Below are 19,388 nucleotides of genomic sequence, written 5' to 3'. Positions count from 1 at the left end.
CTCATCTATAAATAGAGATTATTTCTGTTCTCTTATGCACTTAGGCTGCGTGCTTGTGGCAGTGTGGTCTTGCTCACACATGTAAAACATCTACAGACCCACTCTGGAGGGATTCTGTAGCTGTGGGAGGACTCCAGGCACTGTAAGAATTATGAAAAATAATAACAGGTACACAGGGATCTCTAGATGACAGGGATTTGGTGATTTTCAATTCCTAAGAATTTATAGTAGAAAACTCTCTGGAGGAATAAGGATTGTATTTATGTTTCATTCCTTCAATGTGCAAGGAACCTTTTCTTTAAGTAAGGAAGGGATTGATGCTAGACATTAACCTATGACAAAATTTTGTGTAACAGCAGGGATCTAAACTCATGTAAAAGGATGGGGGAATCCATGTTTAGTCCAGCATGACTGTGATTTGGCTGTCTGTGTTTGTACATAGAATGTAATCACTGGCCTACAGCTCTGCAGCACTGCAGTCCTGCAGAAATATGGCATTTGTACAGCCTCAAGAAGGAGATACCAGCTCTAAATGTGTGCTATGAAATATTCAGCACACCTTGCTACTGCAGGGAGTTTGAAAGGCTCTCTGCTAACACTGGGGTTACAGTGTCTCGTTTGATTTCGCACTCAGTACGGTTTGTGCCAGACGAGGATGCCACATGGACAGCTGATGTCTGTCAGAAGTGGCTTGGGGACCTACAGTGCTGAGTAAAGGTAATTGAAAGAGTAATTAGATTCTAATTAGTAGCTCTTAAGGCATCTGTTTTCTCTAGGTTGTTTTACCTTGCAGTATTGTGCAGTCTTCCTTTGCGACAACCCACAAACAGATTTAATAAGTGCTGTGTGATTCAGATGATGAAGCTTTACAGTTCCACCTTTTGCTGAGTTTTTACAAAGGTATTTTGAGTTTTGGCTGTGACACAAAAAACGCATAATGAGCAGTGTAGCCATGTGTACAGCAGAATGCCCATAGATGGTACTAACACCTCTCGCATTGTTTAAAATAGTCACAGGAATATGAAGGGGTTAGGGTTAAGGTTAGGGTTAGAGCTTCCTGCTGTCAAAGCTCACAGTGTGTGCTCCGTGGCACAAGGTGCATGTGGTACTCTCTGCAGGTCTAGCTCAGTATTATCTCTGCAGCCCTTTCCTGACCTTTCTGCACATGCCATAGTACTAATTGTTCCTGTAAGACGCTGGTTGGTTTCAAATATCTCTAGCCTTAATGCAGGTGAAGCAACCACTTTGGGAGGTCAGATCCACAGTTAAAGTGTTACCTGGGAATGTTGTGACATACACTGCAAACTCCAGTGCCTGTCTTTGTGCTTATAGATGAGAAATTTCTTATGTAAAACACATACCCTTCATAAAGCAAGGAATAGTTTTACTTTCCAAATGTTTGAAACTGCTTGAGGTGCCTTAGAACTTCCAGTGCCCGCACTGATCAGGATTATCAGTCTATTTATCTACTTTTCTGGCTGCAGGTTAGGGGCTTTAGGTTAGTTCTAGTTGAACTGAGCCTGTGCTAAGACAGGGTGTGCCTAACCCTTCTGTTGTTTCTGGGCAGTAAGTAGCATGTTCTAGGGTCTGGCTTGTTGCCCTGGGCTCAGCTGGGTCTTCTGTGAGGGTGCACTGCAGTAACCCTCCAGAGCATTACCCTGGTTGAGCTCACCTAACTTTAATTATCTGATTGTTTTGGTTCCCAGCAGAGTCTCAACAGTGGAAATTCAAGTACAGTTCATCTGATCATATAAAAGGTGTTTCCTTGAGGAGGTAACGAGGCAGTCCCTGACGTGTTCTTGCTGTTCCTGCATAGTTCTCTGCTGTCTGCAGGACTGTGGAAGGATCCTACGGTGACTTGGCCCAGATGTGTGCTAGACATAACTCACACCTGATTCAGTGAATCCCATAATTTGCTGTCTGGATCTTTGAGAACTTTTTAATCAACATCAAAGACATGAGATCTTGTTTCTGGGCTCACGTGCTGACAACACAGAGTAAATGTACCACTGGAAATGGAACCAGTGCTGACTCCCCTTTAATCTGACTGATCCAAACTAATTTCTACCTACATTCCTGAACCCTGTCTTTTCTGCCAATAGCTTTCAGCAATCTGAAAGACAAGGTAAGACTGCCATCATCACAAGGAGTAACTCTTTGATGTTCTAAATAATATGTTGTGCTGTTTATGTTTCACTAGTCTCCTCTAAATAGAACCAATGTCTCTAACAGAGCAAGCTGTCCTGAAACTTTGCTAAGCAGATATATTGCTTGGCAGTTTGTGCAATCTCATAGACACAGATTTCCTACTCACTCAGGATAGAAATTACCCAGAAATTAAAAAGAGTAAAATGTAAAAAGGAGAGTAGGAATAATACAATAATTTAACCAAAACCAAAAAAAAAAGTATTTTTCTAAGCGTTTTCAAGAGGATTGTAATGCCTTCCTTCCATGTGATAAATGTGAAATTTCTTTTTTGGTCATTAAGAGACTTAATTTTCCCCTTCTATTTCCACAAATATAGCCTAATCTGTTGCCTTTTAGCTGCGGTGACAAAATCAATGTTGTAGCTAAATGTAGAGTTTGCCAAGAAGTTGTTCTTGCAGGAGAAAACATTTTGTAGATTCCCTTGGGTCTCTTCCATTGCTTGGACTGCTTATCAGCTCATATGCTCCTGTTGTTTATCAACTGCTTTTAAATCTCTGCAGGTCACATTCTTGTAATAATTTCAGCTTCAGCTACCCACAACTTGCAATATTTGGCTATGTTGTTATTCATAAAAAAAATATGTCTGGGAATGTTCTCCAACACTGAGACCAGCTAGCACAGAATAGCCCTTGTCCAACTGTTACACTTGTTTAATCTCCAAAAAAGGGATGATTGCATCCAATCTGCCTGCAGGGAATAATCATGGTGGGAGCTAACTTCTGAGATGTGCCTGTAGATTATTTGTGAAGGTGCTAGTTGATCCAAGTGAAAATAATGCTTGCAACTTTCCTAATGTTTAAGCATTCAAAAAATTGAATTCCATTGCCTGGAAATTTTTATTGGTGGTGTTTAATGATTGCCAGTAGACATATAACTTTTATCACTGTGAATTTTGTTGGGTTTTTTCTAAACTACAACACTTTTTCTTTCTACCAGCAAGGTGGTACCTAGATTTGGCCTGGATTTTGTTGGTTTTTGGTTTTTTTAAAACACAGCTGTACATTGGATACTGTTTTGGATAGTATTGTGAGAGCCTTTCCCAGCTCTCATCTGGGAATATTTCTGATTTTCGGCTGTTTTTGTTTGGTTTTGGTTTTGTTTTTGTGGTTTTGTTTGGGGTTTTTTTGGGTGTTTGCTTGTTTGTTTTGGTTTTTTGTTTGGTTTAGATTTTTTGTTTGTTTGGTTGGGTTTTTTTGGTTTGTTTTGTTGGTTGTTGGGTTTTTGTTTTGCTTGTTTTTGTTGTTTGTTTGTTTCTTTTTTGAAGTCACTTTTAGCACTTCTGATTCAAAATTATGTAGGTCAAACCAATATTACGCCTCTTCATTATCTTCTTTTTTACATATATGACTTATGTTCGTTGCTTTGAAAAGCATAAGATAACTTTCACTGTGGATTAAAACAACATATCAGAATGTAATTTTAAATTCATGATACTTACTCTCTGAAAAACCTTACCCATTAATATTTTTACACACTGTAGTAATCCAGGGGCCTGATTTGTCCATTTCACATGTTCTCCATTTTTTTTCAAGTTTCATTTTTAAGTATTTAACTTTGGTATTTTACTTCAGGATACAGCTTTAAAATAGCTTTTTTTCTGTTTGAATCTTTTCTGTTCTGCTCTTGTGAGTCTCCAGCCAATACAGCCTCACTGTTTGCATTCTCCAGTCAGCATGATTTCAGCAAGGCTGTTACAGCCCTGTTAGGATAAATGTCAAAGATTTTCTTGCAGGAAGCAGCAAAACAAAGTACTGTTTCTGTCTTTGGGTGGCTTTTAAAGTCAGAATATCTGTGAGTGTTTTCACTATGGATATGACAAATGCTTGTCATATCCATAGTGAAAAAAAAGAGAAAAAATAAGTTTGGGTGGCTTTTAAAGTCAGAATATCTGTGAGTGTTTTCACTATAGATATGACAAATGCTTGGGAGAAAAAATAAGTTTTTTTTTTTTAAATTACTTCACCTGGAGATCAAAACAAGCGTTTCCATCTTGCTCATATTAATTTTAAAAGTTTTGAAACCAAAATTCCAATTTACAAGGTATCTAATGTCCTCAGTAGGAATATATAAAGTAGTAAGAGTCCAAGGCTCAGATTTCAAATGGTGTCTAGTTTCCAATATATGACTCAACTGTACTGTGAGTCAGGAGCTGGAATACCTGTGAGTGTATGGATCTTTACCAGGATGAGGAAGAAAAAGCTCAAGCATCACTGCAACATGAATATTTGTCACAGCTTGATGCCAGCAGGCAGCCAAGTCCCATCCAGGAGCTCACATGCTCCCCCCACAGTAGGGGTTAGAATCACAGAATCACAGAATAAGCTGAATTGGAAGGGACCACAAGGATCATTGAGTCCAACTCCTGGCTCTGCACAGGGCCACCCCAAGAGTCACACCACGTACCTGAGAGAATTGTCCAAACTCTTCTTTTACTCTGCCAGGCTTGGTGCTGTGACCACTTCCCTGGGGAGCGGTTCCAGTGCCCAACCACCCTCTAACACCCAACCTAAACCTCCTCTGAGAAAACTTCTTGGGTCCTGTCACTGGTCATCCCAGAGAAGATCAGTGTCTGTCCCTTCTTTTCCTCTCACATAGAAGTTGCAGAATGCAATGACGTTTCCCCTGAGTCTCATCTTTCTTTTCCAGGCTGAACAGACCAAGTGAGCTCAGCTGCTCTTCATTCAGCCTCCCCTCAAGGCCATCTTTATTCCCTCCTTGGGACACTCTAGTAGCTTAATGTCTTTCTTATATTGTGTTGACCAAAACTACACACAGTATTCAAGGTGAGGTTAAAAGTGTGAATTCAGATAAGGACAGACTAAGAGGTAAAGCTAAAATTATGGCCAAAAGCAAAGCAAGGAATTAATTTCCCAATCCCATGGGCCCTCAGATGTTTGTCCATCTCCAGGAGAGCAGGGGATCGTTTGTAACAGTGACTTGGGAAGACAAACACACAATGTCATATATGGCATAGGATATCCCTTTGGCCAGTCAGGCTCAGTTGTCCTCTCTGTGTCCTCTCTCAGACTTGTGCTCACCACCAGCCTGCTCGCTGTCAGGGCAGCATGAGAAGCAGAAATCCTTAGCACTGTGTAAGCACCACTCAGCCACAGCCAAAGCCCTGGCATGCTGTCAACACTGCTGTTACCTCAAATCCAAAACATAGCCCCAGACCAGCTGCTTTTCCATCTCAGGGAAACCAAACCTAGTAAAATATTTCTTAATATTCTGCACAAGTGATAGCATGAATGCTCATGATGCATTCTATATATTAGCAGTAATGCTGAGCAAAGCTTATTCAACTGAGGTTTTAGCTCTGCCTCTGGTGGGACACAGTTTTCTCAATGCCATAATGTAATGGTCATCATCTAGGAAACAAATAAGGATGGGGAGTATGACATCTTCTTTATGACAACTTCTTTTATTACCTCTTAGAATAATCCTTTGGAAGTCTGAGCCAAGGAGGCTCAAGAGGAAACCATGGTAGATTTAAGCAGGCAGGGAAGATTTAGGCAGCTCAGTGACAAATACATTTGTATCTATCTAAGTCAGGCAAGTTAGGAGAAAGAAGTTTTCATATACAGACACTGGTTTGACTTTTGGAGTGAGGTCTAAATCAACAGATTAATTTTTTTCATGTAGTGATTCAGAAAGCCACTGTTTCTGTCAACCTTGAAATATATGATTGATATATTTTTGCCTGAACATTTTCAGAGTAGTGATTTTCAATTTTTTGGTTTTTAGACTGAGAACTTCTGGATCATTATGTAGTAAATTTAAACACATTTGCCTTCTCCTAATTAAAGTTCATGCATTTTTTAGAATGGTACTTGGATGTCACAGAGTCAAAAATTTTGTTCTAGCTCATTGCCTTCTGGAGCCTGTGGAATTAGGATGTTAGTATAGATGTCTTTTTTATCTGATCAGTCTTGTCCAGTTTCTTTAAACTACAGACTGTGCAACTTTTAAAAGCACTTCCAGGCTATAAGAGAACTTTTTAGGCTCTTGTAAATTTTCCCCATGTTTTTTTTGGAATAGTGATCAATTTAAGACACCAAGATAAACAGGAAACCCAAAAGCTTCTCTTCTCATCTACTGTAGTAAGTCTTTGGAGGGTCTAAAACAGTAATATGAGTTAAGAGTACTTTTAGAGTAATTTTGCTTTTAATCATAGGAGCAAAAATTCTTTTCTTTCTCGACCTCCAGTGGGTACATGCAGACTTAGAGCTGTATTGCACTTGGTTTTGTCTCATTTCTATATCAAAGCCTGAGAGAGCAGCAAGATGAGCACTGGGAAAGATTCCCATTGTGCAATTTCATTCTACACAGAACTAAATTGACTAATCAGTGGAACAAGGTGCTTGACCTTAAACATATTGCAAGTATTTGCAGGATCAGAATCTAATATAGATTTCTGGAAAGCATTCTTTGATTAAAGAGTGGAAAACAACAGGTAAAGCAAAAGACTACCTGCCTCCAAAGATTGCTTTTTAAAAAAAAAATCATGTCTCCACTGATTTATGTTTATGCAAGTATTTTTGTTGCTGCATTCTCTTCTCTGCTGCAAGAATAAATATGGACAGTGTTTAAACACTGTAAAGCAACCACTGATATCTTCCCTAACAGAATAACTGCATCCCTGAGGACAGTTTGTGCTGTCTATTTATTCTGTGGAATTAAAGCTTGAAGTTATTTTCTAAATATCCATTTCCACAAAATGGAAAAATAGACCTAAAATGAGCAGAGAATTAGGATTGATAGGAAACTGCCAATAAGATTTATGTTGTTGATTTTGTCATTTCCACTGCACTTGCCATTGTTTCAAAACGTTAATTTACATTTCTTGTTACCTGAAAGACATACTAAATTAAATTTATCAGTGTAAATGTTTCATAAGCACAATTTCAAGGTTTGCTTTCCAAGTAGTTTCACAGTCCAGTGAGTTGCAGAACATTTACAATGCATGGCTCTTAACACTGATGCTGCAGAAATGTGCTGAAGCAATACCTGGCTGACATTTGTATGAATTGTGTTCCTGTTCATTTTTCCAGGTTGAGTTACTTGCTGTCATCTCAAAGAAATATGGGAAAATGGGAGCTGTTTAGTGAGAAACACATCTTCTTACCTTTGCAATCAAGCTCTTTCAGTGATCTGCAAAAATGACAAGCTGAAGGTCACTCTTTAGCAATCCATGTAGGATGATACAAATTGACAGTAATTAGAGCAAAAATATTACAGCTGGGGTGTAAAGCTGGACTAAATATTGTTTTGCTTAATTGTTATATCTATTCTGACCTGCCTGATAAAACACATGCAACTCTAAATTAAATTTCACCAGGGATGAAATCTTCAGCTTAGTTTCGGATATCTCATTAATTCTGTTCAGGTGTGTTACATGAACATCTCTGGCAGAAAAAATCTTAAAAGTCTATCTCAAAGGCAGTTCTTGTGCTGAAAGAGCTCAGGCAGTTCAAAATACCATGGAATAAAGGAACTAAGCTAGATGACCTCATAAATTTCTTCTATCTTTACTTTCCAACTCTCTATTAATGATTAATAATTTCTTCAAGAAATTTTTTTAAGCAAATAATTTTTCTTTCAATTCTCCAAAAAGCCTTGTCCTTTTTTTGTCTTACAGAATAGAATTATTTTCTTTGTAATGTGCTCTTTTCTAAAATTGCTCTCTGCTTTAATTTTTTCCCAAGGGTCCTATATACTTCCTTTTTCAGGTTTTTCTCTGTTCCTCTAGTGCAATTTATTTTGCATTGCCTATAGTGCTTCTGTCTTTATTCTGTGATATTTTTGCTGACTGCCAGGAGAGAAGCCAGTAGGAAAATGGAAAAGGGCAGAAATGAGAAGGTAGCTTTCTGCTGGTATTTTTAAGACCTTATCTTCATATTTTTGCTAACAAATTACTTTTGCAGAAATAAAATATTCCACATACCATTAAAAATGAGTTCACTGACTCTGTGGAAGAATTTTTACTTCTTTGCCCAGCTGCTGGAGTTTAGCTACTATTGTTATGCAGATGAATATTTACAGTTTTTGAGGTAGGACCGGGAGGTTTGTCAAGGAAATTGGGGGAACAGAATAAAACTCTAAATGCCAAGATGAATGTGTTTTGCTCTCCCATTCTTTAACCCATATGAATAATATTTCAAAACTGTTACAGCAAGGTTTATCTATCTCACCCCATTTTGACCTTGAGTTCTTTATATGGTTAAGTAATCTTCTTGAATAAGATTTTCATCTCTACTTCTTTAGTCCTTAAAGATGCATAAAAACAAAACAACAAACAAAAAGCATGAAGGTGCTCCAGAAACCTTTCTTCCAGCTCTAAAGGGGTGAGAAGGAGGTGTTTTCCCTAATGTAAGCACTACAGAGGGCAGCTTTGTAGCTCGTCTTCCAGGTATCCCCTTGCAAGCCCTTGTGTCTGTGGGGAGGCAGGTGGCACGGCGCACCTCCCAGGGCTCTCTGCCTTCTGGGTTATACTTGCTGTGTCTATTTGTAGGTAATTTAACTCCATGCCTGTGAAAACTGAAATAGCAGCAGCTGTTCTAACTTTTCCACATGAGCAGAGTGTGATCAAAAGTTATATTTGTCATCCCCAAACTAGTCTGGGGAATGCCAAGATTACGGTGTTGAATATTCATCCCACATATATATATATAGTTATGAGTACTGGAGAATATGAGTGGAAGCATTACATCTGGAGACTTGGATATTTGGATGCAGATTAGGCTGGTTTTGGATGGAATATGCAATTGCACAATGTTGTTATAACAAGGCTTGCTAGAGCAAGGGCCTCATTTCATCCCCCAAAAAGGCCATCATTCCCTCAGAATGACTGCATTACCTCAGACACAAAGGTGCTGGTGAAGGTAAAATACTGTAGACTTCTTTCCAAAGTGAACAGCTGGCAGAGACATAAGCACTTCTTTGTATTTATTTTTGGCTCCTCTTCCAGACTGCATTTTGGAAAGATTTGCCCCTCTCTTTACTAACACTAGGAGAACACCAGCCTCCTGGAGCAAGTAGTAGGTTCTGAGTTACCTGAAGCTGAGCACTGCCAAGTCTCACACTCACTCTCATTGTCATTATCCATCAGCCTGGCAAAAGGACTGTAGGGCCCTTGGCACTGCTGAACTGTGCAGCACTCTAAGTACTGTGCAGTAATTTTCCTGCTGGCAGAACAGAACTCAACCACTGACTGCAGAGTTTGGAGGCCTAGCGCAGAGCAGCTTTGGAGAGAGAAGCCAGGAGGCACTGAGCATCACCAGTCATCCAGGACAGCATGTCCTGGTCATCACTTCTCACACAGGCACAGACAGACTGCTGTGATGATGGTCACCAAATCTTTGCATAGCTTATCTTGGAAGCATTAGTGTTGAAACTGGCTTTTTTTTTTTTTTTTTTTTTTTTTTTTTTTTACCACAAAGGACAAAGCAAGAGATGTGCCCCAAACCTCCACAGAGATCTGCAGACCTGTTCTGCACTGATGTGAATGCTCTAGGAGCCCCCTGAGGCTGGGAAGCACCAGGTGACAGCATCGGTGTTGTTGTGTCATTGAAACTGCTGCAGTAAACAACTATAATCAGAAATAAAATAGGTCACTGTAAATCAGAGGGAAACCGTAACCATTATTGCTCGAATTGCTGGGTATGTTTCAATTCACTGATTGCAGAAATTCCCCTTGCAGCTGTCACTAGATAGGATCCTTTGCATCATGACACATACTGCTGTGTAAACTTAGTCCCTGTAAATGACTGCTGTGACTGTCTTAGCTGAGTGACTTGACAATGAAAATAGAAGAAAGCCAAGAACTCCATTAGCATAACAAAGGAAAATGCTCAGCAAATGCTGTTTTACAACTGCACTCATGTATGCATATTATAACTCTCATAAATTATTCTTTATGTCAAATACTATAACAGAAATGATCCCAGCAACAAGAAAAGCTACACTTGCAGTAATTCTTGTAGAGTGTCTGGGAAATGGTGTTTTCACAAAATCAATAATTTCTATCCTTATTTCCTTAATATACATGAGAATTTTTGCACGTTATCTGTGTTATACTCCACGTACCAGAGATGCTATGGTAGTAAAAGTTAGTAGGACACTGATGGTGCCCCAGGCCGTGTTCCTCTGTACTGCTGTTCATGTCTTGCACAGTGTATTCAAGTGTGCAGTGTGGTGGGCTCATTCACTAGGTTTGATTTTGAATTATTTGTAGTACATAATTCAGTCTTTCAGTCAAAAAAAATTATCTGAATAAATCAGAAAAGTTGGTTTCTCTAATTTCTTGCAGATACGTATATGCAATGATAGACCAATTTTACCACGTAGTTTTACCTGACATACATAAGCCTAGGACTTCAGCAGTTTTTATTTTTTGCCCATGGTTTGTGACCTCCAGAGGGAGTTCTGAGTTCCCTTTAAATTCATCTTCTCTCAGTGAATATGAATAAAAAATCATATATCAGAGTATTCCTTCAAATGTACATCTTCTCTTCTTCTTGAGCAAATGAACGCAGTCCATAGCTGCAGGGAGTAACCACTTTGTCACCAAGAAATCTTCTGGCTTTACAGCTTGTGGGCAGCTGGTACACCTCTCTTTGGTTCTCCAGATTTAAAACTGTGCAAATATTGCCCTCCCTCTCTGCCTTCCAATGTGCTAAGTCTCAGATGTGGGTTGTACTCAAAAGAAGGAGGTCCACAGTGGAGCAAAGATGCACGTGCAGACTGTGGAGGACCCCACACCACAGCAGGTGGAGTCCTGAAGGTGGCTGTGACCCTGTGGGAAGCCTGTGCTGGAACAGGCTTCTGGCAGGGCCTGTGGACCCCTTGAGAGAGGAGTCCATGTGGAGCAGGTTTGCTGGCAGGACTTGTGATCCCACAGGACCCATGCTTCGGGCAGGCTGTTCTTGAAGGACTACACCATGGAAAGGGACCCACATGGGGGCAGTTTGTGAAGAATCGTAGCCTGTAGGAAGGACTCGCAGTGGAGAAGTTTGTGGAGCACTGTCTGCCATTAGAGAGACCTCATATTGGAGCAGGCAAAGGAGTCCTCGCCCGGAAGAGGAAGCAGTGGCAAAACCAAAATGTGATGAACTGACTGTGTAACATGCGTTCCCTCACTCCCTGCACTGTTGGCAGGGAGCAAGTAGAGAATCGCGAATAAAGTTTAGCCCAGGAAAGAGGGAGGGATGTGGGGAAGGTGCTTTTAAGATCTGTTTTACTTTTCATTATCCTATTCTGATTTTGATTAGTAATAAATTAGACCAATTTCCTATTGTTATTAAGTAAGAAATGACACAGACTCACCAGAAGGCTGGTTTGCACAATAACAATTTTAATACGGAAAACTCTTCTCTTTTATAGACTGTTCTGACACATTCCACTTGATTGGCTAATCAATAAAAACACCTTTCTCACAAACAATCCTTGAGAAGAACAGGTAAACAGAGTATTCTCTGGAAAACACCACCTGCAGGTTGTTTATAATAACAAGTTATCATTGTTTCTCTACAACTCCCTAAAAAGTCTCACAACTCTGTTGTGAGAAAACTAATCTCATTTTCTCGCTCTCTGACCAGGCTGTCCCATCCACAATTTCCCTAAGCCAAGTGTGTTCTGCCCATAATAGTAACTGGTGAGTGATCTCTCCCTGCCCTTTTCTTGACCCATGAACCTTTTGTTATGTACTCTCTTCCCTGTCCATCTGAGGAGGGCAGTGATAGAGCAGCTTGGTGGGCACCCAGCAATCCAGCGAGGGTCAAACCACCCCACAACCTAAAGCAATATGAACTACTGTGGGGATTGAAACAACAAAGAGTAGCAGTCAGCATGCATCAGCCTCAAGCAGGAGTGCCAACAAAACCACATCTAAATACGGTTCCAGAAACAAAGACCTTAAACTTCCTATTAACGTAGAATGGAAAAATGTCACAGAGGCAGCAGAAAATCAAATAGGACTTAGACAGCAGGTCAGAGAGTAGGGATACCATTGTTCAAGCAGCTGCAGAGAAACAGAGAGTGATGCCAGTATCAAAAAGTTTGATGTTTTCATTCAGAAAGGTCAAATGGGTTTTGTTCTTTGATCACTTTACTGAGAAGTGTTGATGATGTGCTGTAGAGCTAAGGCAGTTTTGTTTCGAGTTTTTGTTTTGGTTTGGTTTTGTTTTTCTCAGTGGAATTTTAGCTACAGTGGGAGTGGTGCAGCTGATTAAATAAAGTTCATGTGTATTATTATACAGAACGGCATATCTCTGGAGTAAAGGATAAATTGCAACAAAGATAATCTGTGACCTCCAAAAGCAAAAAGAAAGCTAATGTGTGTTTCAGACAGCACTAATTGCATTTGAAATAGGAGCTTCACATTTAAGCTTGAATTCAGAATGTTCAGGTGACTTTTGTCTGTGTTATCCCTCAAGATAAAAATCCAAATATCTGGCTTTTAATCTGCTTTTTAATTTGGCTGAAAGTTGGAAGTGTTTCATAGTTCCAGCAGTAAGGACATGTTTGTGTAGATAAAAGGAAAGAAGCTTGCTAAGCTCACCAGGAGGGCATGGACTGCAGGGGGTTGAAGCAGCTCATTGATGCCACTGAGCTGAGGCTGGTTTCCTGACAGATATTTTAAAATTTCCAGTAAAATTTGAACAAAAATTCTCTTCAAACTATTTTCTCAATCATGGATCATGCCTCCAGGGAATTGTTTTCCAGTTCTTTAGAAGAATTTAAGAACAATGTCAAAACTAGACATTTTTATTGCTCTCCAAAGTTTCCAGACTAATTTGGGATTTGTTGTTTGTTTGGTGGTTTTTTTTTGGATGAGGGAGGTTATGTTAGTTGTAGGAATATATTTCCTGAATATAATTCACCCCATGATTCACAGCCAGTTACACTGTGATTGTGCAGCATGTCAGCGTGCTGGGAATTGTGCAGGGTATTTTACTGTCCCAGGACAGTTTGGGCAGTAAGCGTTGAAGTCAGGCCTTGGGGCTGGGTCAGCATCTACTCATGCAGAGGATTAGCTCTTCTTGCTTTGGAGATTTGACCAAAAATGCCTGGATGCTGGGGTGGAAACTTTACATTGGCTTTTCAGGTGTGTATTTTTTTGGAAAAGGCCTGTGCACTCAAAGTTAGCTTCTACCTCCAGCAAAACTGGCTTTTTCACTCAGTAGCTACAAATTTCCCATTATGCTTCCTTCCCTCTGCTGACTTTTCCTCAGATTTAGGTAGAGGTCAATCATCTATTAATTGATCTGATCAACTCAACGAATGGCATAGTTGTATGTGGTGGAGGACAAGGAGAAGTTTGGAAATGTTGCTGTTTGTACCCCTGATTCCTCCTGATACCTGTGTTTAGAAACTCATGAGAATGCCCTCAGTCGGTTGATGAAGCTGTGGCTTGCCAGCACAGTTCTTCAGAAGCCCAGTGAGGAGGATCTCAGCTCCCTCAATTCTGACATGGAATGCAGTTTAAAGAATTTCCTGAGTCTCCCGCCCCCACTCTTGATCAGTAATACCTACAGTCAGATAAGGTGGGGGGTGAGGGTGGATATTCTACCATGCCTTGGTCTAAAGCCAGGCTATGTTCAGTCCAGAACCCCGGATGCCAGCACAGTTCTTCAGAAGCCCAGTGAGGAGGATCTCAGATCCCTCAATTCTGACATGGAATGCATTTTAAAGAATTTCCTGAGTCTCCTGCCCCCACTCTTGATCAATAATATGTACAGTCAGATAAGGTGGGGGTTGAGGGTGGGTATGCCTTGGTCTAAAGTCCAGAACCCTGGCTCTAGATCAGGGTGTTTGTGAGTGGCTTGTGCTGACTGGATCTGTTTGGGATCTGTTTGAGGGTTAGCTCTGTGGGTCAGATATGTAGTATTTTCTCTTTAGTTGTTTGATTGGAAGTTTCAGAGACGATGAGAGAATTCTGCTGAACAAGTCAGGGTCATTACTGCTGATGTCTTGAAGGAAGTTTGTTAAATCATCCTAATACAGAGCCAGGGATGAATGGCAACTCAATTCTGATCACAAGGGGAATAAGGGCAGAAGACTAAATGAAGAAACAACTGCTTTTGGGGAGAAAACCTAGTACTGAGCTTGCCAGTGGCTAACTGCCGTGGAAAGGTCCTAAGTATGAGCAGTGGTAGGATGGCAGGAGACATAAAACATTTTACCAGGCCAAGTAGTTTTCCCTTTCTCTGCTCTGGAGGTGGCAAAGCTTCCTATTTCTGACTTATTTTATTGGACAAGGTTATACATGGATACACAGCAGTTATAACCCACCTCAGCTGGAGCAGGCATAGTCCAGATTCCTTGTGGAGATTTTAAATAACTTTCTAGGGAATGTTTTACTTCATCTGTAGCAGCTGGCTGAATTTATGTGATTTATTTTCAATCATTCCTTCTGAATTTGAGGTTTTATGAAAATTATGAGGGCTTTTTCATCAGGGTCAAAAGCAATTTTTGGCCTCGTTTGTGTGTTTTGTTCTGGTTTTTGTTTTGTTTTATTTTGTTTGGTTTTGTTTCGTTGGTTTTGTTTTGTTTTGGGTGGGTTTCTTTTGTTTGTGGGTTTGGGTTTTTTTGGGGGTGTTTGTTTTGGTTTTGTTTTTTTAAATCTACACTGTTCATTGAAGTGTTATACTTAGTGGCTTGGTGTAGTGGCTTAACCCCAGCTGGCAACTAATCTCGGTCCCTTTCCACTGGTGAGATGGGGGAAAGAATCCCAAGACTAAAAGTGAGAAAACTTCTGGGCTGAGATAAAGGCAGTCTAACAGGTGAAGTAAAAGCCATTCATGGAGCAAAGCAAAACAGGGAATTCATTCACCATTTTCATGGGCAGGCAGACGTTCTCAGCCATCTCCAGTGGAGCAGGAGATGCACATTCTAGAGAATTGGGAAGACAAATGGCTTTGGTCATTTGGGGTCAGCTGTCCCAGCAATGCCCCCTCCCAACTCTTTGTGCACTCCCAGCATCCTCCCTGGCCAGGCAGTGTGAGAAGCAGAAAATTCCCTGTTGCTGTGTAAGCACTTCTCAGAAATAACAAAAACATCTTTGCATTGTCAACTCTATTTTCACACAAATCAAAAACCCAGCCCTGTAGCTGTTCCTGTGAATAAAATTAACTCTGTCTTAGCCAAAACCAGCACCCTCAGGAGTACAGATCAGTGCTGTGTGAATTCACTTTCATGTTGGCAATGCATTCACACAGCAAACTGGCATCTGTCAGTAGAGGGATTAGGAGGGTCATGCAAAGTCAACATAGTCTAGCACTAAAGAAGCAGATGAGAAAAGAGGCTGCTGCCTCTTTGTGTGGCATGAAAGGTTTCAACTTCAAGGCTGGAATAGAAGCTGAGGAGTTGTTACCGTATACAGATGGAGTTGTACGTCTGTTCAGTGGTACAAAAGAGAAAAGAAACATTGTGTCTGTGCTTATTTATTGGGATTTAAGGGTGTGTGCTCAAATATCTCTTTGTGGAAGTGGAGAGGCTGGTGCATGCCCGCACACCAGCCTCCCACCTCTGGTACAGAGCTGGGAGCTGTCTGGTTATGCACCCAGACACTGAAAGAGATTTGGGGTTCTGCAGCCTAAGCAGAAACAAGAGCAGACTTCCCTCCTTTTCCCACCTTGTACTGTATGGAGTCTGCCAAACCTGAGTAATTTGAAGTGGCATACCTGATACAGCTGACTTAATATTGCAGTGAGGGACAAGGCGAGCCAGTTTCTGCACAGCTTGGAATTGAATGAGACAAGGCAAAGGAGGAAAAGTCCAACACTGAAATTGTTCTTTTTTCTTCATGTAAAGTGCTAATGCTACCAGTGTCATCAGTTCAACTGTTGGTTTCCCAGGTGTTTTATATTATATAGCATTGGCTCTGAAGTAAAAGAAGCAAAACCAGTCATTGTATCACTTTTTACATATGCATTAATCATTCTCATTCACATAATAGCAATTTTATAATTACAAGTCCTTGAAACCTGATCTTTATATTGCAGCATGCATTTTTCTAGTGATAGGGTGTCCAAGTTGTAAAACTGAGTGCTGATTTAAAAATTAAAAACACACTTAGTGAGCAGTACCTCAAATTGGCACACGATGGCAGGATGATGACATTTTAAAGTGAATATCCTGAAGCACATTGTTGGTAGTCATAGAAACTAGTTTGAAATGTAGTCTTTAAGTATGTTTTGCAGAGGCAAATATTTTTCATTTTGCATTTTAAGGTGCAGGTGGTATTACCTTTTATTATTTTTAGTTAGTCTTGAAATCAACTATGTATTTCAGGTGTGAGATTCTATTTGATGGAGAAAAAAGCAGTTAAGAACATAATACATGGAGTTATTGTCACAAGCCCTTCAAAATATTCAATGAAAATCACTGAATATTCTGTTGGGCTAGGTTTTTTGTTTCTTTGTTTGGGGTTTTGATTTTTGGGGGGTTGTTTGTTTGGTTTTTGTTTCTTGGGGTTTTTTTTCAAGTCCTTCTTTCTAGGAAGATTTATCCTCATTATATTGCAGCAAACCTTTGCTTCTTCACATGAAACCAGACAGCATCAGTTCCTCATCAGTGGAGTTGGAAATAGTGGTAAGAAGTATTTTTCATTTGCTCCTGCTGAAACTATCTTATGCATCCAAAATTTCTGAAATTATTATGCAGAATCTTTGGTGTTTCTGAGTATCCAGATAGTGGAAAATTACTTTCAGAAATTAGTTCTTTAAAGAGTCCAAGAAGTTGATGAAAGTCTTTATATCATGATGTTTGGTTTTCTGATATTTGATTTTGTTGCATTAACATACCTACTTGGCAGAAAAATAATCCAGATGCTCTATTATCACAACAGAGTCAAGAAAGAACACCAATTAATTTTGCTTGGAGCCATAACGAGTGGCAGGTTCTTCAGTGGAACCCAGGTGTCCATCTGCATTTATTCTGGTAGAGAATGGTTCAGGACTGAGATGTCACTCCACAGAAGCTGAAGTTATTGAGGAAGGATTTGGTGTCACAGAATGCATTCATCAACACAAGGGACAAAATGTTTTAAGTAAGCTTAAAAATATGTGACTGTGGTAAATGCAGACACTTAATGATGTTGAAACATCTTATGATCTCAGGTTGCTCCAAAACACACACTTGTAATGTTTTCACTTGAGATGACTGGAAGGTCTTTAAGAGCTGCCCCTCATCATCTGACACTGATGGTTCTGCTCTTTCAGAAACTTGAAAATATTTACATTTTTCAGTACATTCAGAATGCTTTGGTTCACATTTGAGAGGGGGAAAAAATGGAAGATTCTTAGTGAAATTCTTAGTTATATTCTCCCTTCCATCTCCCTTTGCCCAGTTGCACCAGCCTTCACATGTAGGAGTATTACACCAAATATTTTTACATAGACAGGTTATCCATTCCCAAATGGCTTGTTTACACTTTTTTTTAACAAACCCACACATTTTCTGAAGATTTATTTTGAGATTAAAATGTTATGATTTTGGGTCTAACAAAAGAAGAAAAGCAAATTAAAAAAACCCCAAACCCAACCAGTGTGTACAGAATAGCTAGAGTGGAATGAAGCATTTTATTTTTAATGGAAATCTTTAACTCTGTGTATTCAAAACAAGATGTAACACTTTCACAGTAAAATTGTTTTGAGGTTTTCTTTTGAAGTTTGCTATTGCCATCATACATATGCATTAAACATTTTTGTTATTCAGATAGTAATTTGCATGAACACCAAGGCTTTATCTCAAATGCTCATGAAGAAGGCTGTTCTTATGTTGGGTCAACTGGAAGTTATTCTCCTTTACTGTAGGGCTTTCCATTAATTAAATTCAAAGAATCTGTTTGACTGCTAATGCCTGTTATACTTCAGATATGAAAAACCCAACATTTTTCTTATGAAATTCAGGAAGAAATGAAAAAAAATGTTGGGTTTTGTTTCTTTGTTATTTATATGTTTTAGGCTTTTTTTTTTTTTTTGTTACTTCTGTTCTGCTGTCTGACTGCCTCTTTGGTTCTGCTAACTGAAGGAGAAGCCCTAGAGTGGCCACTTTCTGACCTTAATTGTGTTAGTTTAAGAATTCAGATGGAAAACTATGAAAATCAGGTAACAGGTAACAGTTGGTCCAGGCATTTGAGACTGATCCATCCAGGAATCCCTAAATAGTCTGATAGTTCTGTATGAATCAGAGCTGATAAATGGGGACATAGCTTAACAAGAGTGGAGATGCTTTTATTCTATGCTGTTGTTACTATGTACACACTGATAGTCTGCACTGTCTCACACACATCTTCCATAAATTGTGAGACTCCCCAAAAGGAGCTAAGCCAGACCTTGTAAGACAAGACAACTACTCAGCTTAAGAAAAGGAGTAGCAGAAACCCTGTTCTTTAAGGTATTTAATAATGTTCACTACCATTGGCAAATACCTTTACTTTGAATCACAGAATAAATTCTCATGAGAGAAGTAGAGGGGGAAAATCATTGCTTATTTTGATGCAGCTCAGGGTATGATTTTATTTCTTGGTTGCAATCACACATTGCTAACTTAAGTCCAATTTTTAATCTCAGGCAGGGCTGCTCTCAAAGATAAGTCTTTAATTTTTCTATTTTGCTTTGCTTTGCATCTTCCAAAATAATACAGTAATTTTTACCATTTAAACTAATTTTTATACATCTTTAAATGTTTTGAAAATTGAATGATAAAACAAAAGGCACTGAGGGTCAGGGAGTGAATTTGTACATATTTTCATAGACCCGAGGACTTGAAAAGATTGAATTGCTGTCTTTGTTTCAAAGACAGAATTTGAGACATTGGGTAAGTAAAAGAAGAGATTGATGGGTATAGATAAAGGAGATATGAGATTGAAAGCCCGAGGAGGAGAGAAAATTTGAAGAGCAAAAATATGATACAATCCAATTGAGCAGAAATAGAGAACAAAAAATCATCAAGAGACTTCCCTTAAAAGAGACAGTAGAATGGAGATATATTTTATAGGTTATAGCGGATTAAAGGAAGCCTAAAATGAAAAGCTATATGCAACAAAGGCATTTGTCAGATAGGTTTCTCCTTATTCTTTTCACGGCTGAGTCCTTTTCACATTTGGTTGATTGCAAAGTGTGCAATCTCAGAGGGTCATATTCATCTTTGGCTTTTCTTGGTGTAGAGGTACAGAG

This window comes from Onychostruthus taczanowskii, unplaced genomic scaffold (assembly GCF_017590055.1).
Source record: "Onychostruthus taczanowskii isolate IOZ18803 unplaced genomic scaffold, ASM1759005v1 scaffold4, whole genome shotgun sequence".
NCBI lineage: Eukaryota > Metazoa > Chordata > Aves > Passeriformes > Passeridae > Onychostruthus > Onychostruthus taczanowskii.
Note: the sequence above shows the minus strand (reverse complement) of the source record.